We start from the raw sequence: 4,165 nt of genomic DNA on the forward strand, positions 1-4,165 counted from the left end.
GGCACAGGACTTAAGTATGCGTCCTGTTATTCCATCTGGGCCAGCAGCCTTCCTGGTGTTCACCTGCATAAATGCTCTTCACACACTGTGTACCGTCAATGAGAGAGCGTCCCCGCCCCCCCCGCGGATGCCCCCCCCCTCCACAACAGCCGGCGCGCCAGTGACGTCACTAGCCGTTGAGCTAGCAGCGCCACTGTTTGCACCAAACCGTGCGTAGAAGGAGTTGAGTTTGTCCGCGAGAGAGGCGTTGTCGCTCCCATTGAGGGGGCGCTGAATTTGTAGTCAGTTATCGTCCTCAATCCCCGCCATAAGCCTCTTGATGCGGTCTCCCAGGTACTGCACAGCACCCTCTCTCACCTTGACCGCCAGAAGGGGGGCTATGTGAGACTGTTGTTCATTGACTACAGCTCAGCGTTCAACACCATAGTCCCCACCAGACTGGTGGACAAGCTGATCGAGCTGGGTAAGGAGCTCCGCTCTGAGCGCCTGGATACTGGACTTTCTGAGTGAAAGGCCCAGGCGGTCAGGGTGGGGGGTCAGACCTCCAACACCATCACCCTGAGCATCGGGTCCCCCCAGGGCTGTGTTCTGAGCCCCCTGCTGTACTCACTCTACACACATGACTGTGTGGCCAAGTTCAGCTCCAACTCCATAGTGAAGTTTGCGGACGACACAGTGGTGGTGGGGCTGATCTCGGACAACGACGAGAAGGCCTACCGGGAGGAGGTTGAGGTACTGGAACGCTGGTGCCAGGACAACAGCCTGCTCCTGAACATTGGTAAAACCAAGGAGCTGATCGTGGATTATAGGAGAGGACAGCAGGAGACACACACACCACTGAGGATAAACGGGGCTACCGTGGACAGGGTGAGCAGCTTTAGGTACCTGGGGGTCCACATCTCAGAGGACCTGACATGGACAACACACATAGACCAGTCGTAAAAAAGGCGAAGCAGCGCCTCTACCACCTGAGACAGTTAAGGAAGTTCAGAGTATCGGGGAAGATACTCCAGTCCTTCTACTCAGGAGCTGTAGAGAGCATCTTGACCGGAAACATCACTGCCTGGTATGGAAACAGCACGGCACAGGACAAGAAGGCCCTACAGAGAGTGGTGCGCTCAGCCGAGCGTACCACAGGTATGCACTACCAACCCTGCAGGTTCTATACAACAAGAGGTGCAAATCCAGAGCCTGCAGGATAATGAAAGACCCTCACCACCCCAATAACATAACATATGTAACACATGCTCCCCAGGTATCTTCTGGAGGTCCCAGGTCTACATCGACCAGCCTCAGTTCCTCAAGTTTAACATCTCAGTCCAGAGAGAAGCTCTAGTCGGTGTGTACGGACGCAAGGGGCTCCCGCCCTCACACACACAGGTAACACACACACACACACACAGGTAACACACACACACAGGTAACACACACACAGGTAACACACACACACACAGGTAACACACACACAGGTAACACACACAGGTACACACACAAAGATAAGCACATAGGTACGACACACACACACACACATGTAAGACACACAAATACACACACACAGGTAAGACACACACAGAAAGATATACACACAGGTAAGACACACACAAAGATAACAAACACCGGTAACACACACAAGTAACACACACACACATATGTAACACACTGGTAACACACAAATATACACAGACGGGTAAACACACACAGGTAAGACACACACAAAGACACACACACACAAGTAAGACACACACACAGGTTTGATTGATTGATTGAAAACTTTATTAACAGATTGCAGAATGGGTACAATAGAGTAGAGCAGGCGGGAGGAGATGAAGGCGTGGACGAGGGATTCAGCAGCGGGGGGGCAGTCACGGATTGTGGGGATGTTGCGGAGGTGGAAGTAGGAGGTTTTGATGATGGAGCGGACGTGGGGGTCAAAGGAGAATAGAATAGAATAGAATAGAATAGAATAGAATAGAATAGAATAGAATAGAAATACTTTTATTATCCCGTGGGAAATTAGACACTGCAAATCGCTCAACATTTAAACATTTAGACAGGACAGGTCACAATTAGAATAATAACACAAATCAAATCAAGTTGCCTAGGATAAGAGTAGAGTAAAATTAAATAGGATACAATGAAATGAAATGATATATACAGAAATAAATACAGTAAGAATAATAATAATAATAATAATAATAATAATAATAATAATAATAATAATAATAAAATAATATAATAATAATAATAATATAATAATAATAATAATAATAATAATAATAATAATAATAATAATTAATTTAATTTATATATCGCTTCTCAGTAACCCGAAGTCGCTGACAGTAGTCGGGAGCAAGTAAAAACAAAGAAACGAAACAAAGAAACAACAAAGAAACAAAAACAAAAGGAACATGAGACCAGGGGGGAACAGGGAGACAGCATGATAGCACAAAAAAGACTGGAGACAGACATCAATCAGGTTGGAGGGGGGGGGGGGTTTAAAGGGTGGGGGGGGTTGAAGGCAAGGGAGAACAGGTGGGTTTTGAGGCGAGCTTTGAAGGTGGAGAGTGTAGGGGAGTCTCTGATGGACTGGGGGAGGGAGTTCCAGAGTCATGATGAAGGTGGAGAGTGGGGGAGAGTCTCTGATGGACTGAGGGAGGGAGTTCCAGAGTCATGATGAAGGTGGAGAGTGTGGGGGAGTCTCTGATGGACTGGGGGAGGGAGTTCCAGAGTCATGATGAAGGTGGAGAGTGAGGGGGAGTCTCTGATGGACTGGGGGAGGGAGTTCCAGAGTCATGATGAAGGTGGAGAGTGTGGGGGAGTCTCTGATGGACTGGGGGAGGGAGTTCCAGAGTCATGATGAAGGTGGAGAGTGTGGGGGAGTCTCTGATGGACTGGGGGAGGGAGTTCCAGAGTCATGATGAAGGTGGAGAGTGTGGGGGAGTCTCTGATGGACTGGGGGAGGGAGTTCCAGAGTCATGATGAAGGTGGAGAGTGTGGGGAGTCTCTGATGGACTGGGGGAGGGAGTTCCAGAGTCATGATGAAGGTGGAGAGTGTAGGGGAGTCTCTGGTGGACCTGAGGGAGGGAGTTCCAGAGTCATGATGAAGGTGGAGAGTGTGGGGAGTCTCTGATGGACTAAGGAGGGAGTTCCAGAGTCATGATGAAGGTGGATAGTGTGGGGAAGTCTCTGATGGACTGGGGAGGGAGTTCCAGAGTCATGATGAAGGTGGAGAGTGTGGGGAGTCTCTGATGGACTGGGGAGGAGTTCCAGAGTCATGATGAAGGTGGAGAGTGTGGGGGAGTCTCTGATGGACTGGGGGAGGGAGTTCCAGAGTCATGATGAAGGTGGAGAGTGTAGGGGAGTCTCTGATGGACTGGGGGAGGGAGTTCCAGAGTCGAGGTGCAGTACGAGAGAAGGCCCGATCTCCAAAGTTTTTAAGCTTGGATGTCGGGACAGTGAGGGAGGCAGTGGAGGAGGACCGGAGGGAACGGGTGGGGCGGTAAGGGAGAAGGAGATCAGTCAGGTAGGGGGGGCAGGCTGTGGAGGGCTTTGAAGGTGAGGAGTAGTGTTTTAAAGTTCATGCTGTGTTTGATCGGGAGCCAGTGGAGAGAGTGGAGGACAGGAGTGATGTGTTCACGGGACCGGGTGTTAGTGAGGAGGCGGGCGGCTGAATTCTGGACCATCTGCAGTTTATGGAGGGAGCGGGAGGTGATGAAGTGAGGAGGGAGTTACAGTAGTCCAGGCGGGAGGAGATGCCAGTGAGGAGGGAGTTGCAATAGTCCAGGCGGGAGGTGATGAAGGCGTGAATGAGGGATTCAGCGCGGGGGGGGAGAGGCAGTGACGGATTTTGCGATGTTGCGAGGTGAAAATATGATATTTTTACGATGGAGCGGACGTGGGGTCAAATGAGAGGGTGGGGTCAAGGAGGACACCAAGGTTTCGGACTAGGGGGGAGGGGGTGATGGTGGAGTCGTTGATGGTGAGTGTGATGGGTCCGGATCTAGTGAGGGTGGTTTTGGTGCCAATGATGAAAAGTTCAGTCTTGTCACTGTTCAGTTTGAGGAAGTTGTGAGTCATCCAAGTTTGGAGTTTGGTAATGCAGGACTCGATGTGACTGAGGGTGGGCTGTGGGGGGATTGTGTACTGATGTAGATTTGGGTGTCGT

The 4,165-nt window shown here is 50.5% G+C and overlaps 1 protein-coding gene across 1 annotated transcript in view; it reads left to right on the plus strand.

Moving 5' to 3' along the window:
- Positions 1–1,251: 1,251 nt before the first annotated feature.
- Positions 1,252–4,165, plus strand: part of LOC311247970 (uncharacterized protein) — a gene marked incomplete at its 3' end in the record, with an annotated part of 11,402 nt that continues 8,488 nt past the window's right edge. The window contains exon 1 of the mRNA XM_084338941.1: positions 1,252–1,380. The remainder of the gene's footprint in view (positions 1,381–4,165) is intronic.

Source organism: Notolepis coatsorum (assembly GCF_963971535.1).
Source record: "Notolepis coatsorum genome assembly, contig: SCAFFOLD_900, whole genome shotgun sequence".
NCBI classification, from domain to species: Eukaryota; Metazoa; Chordata; class Actinopteri; order Aulopiformes; family Paralepididae; genus Notolepis; species Notolepis coatsorum.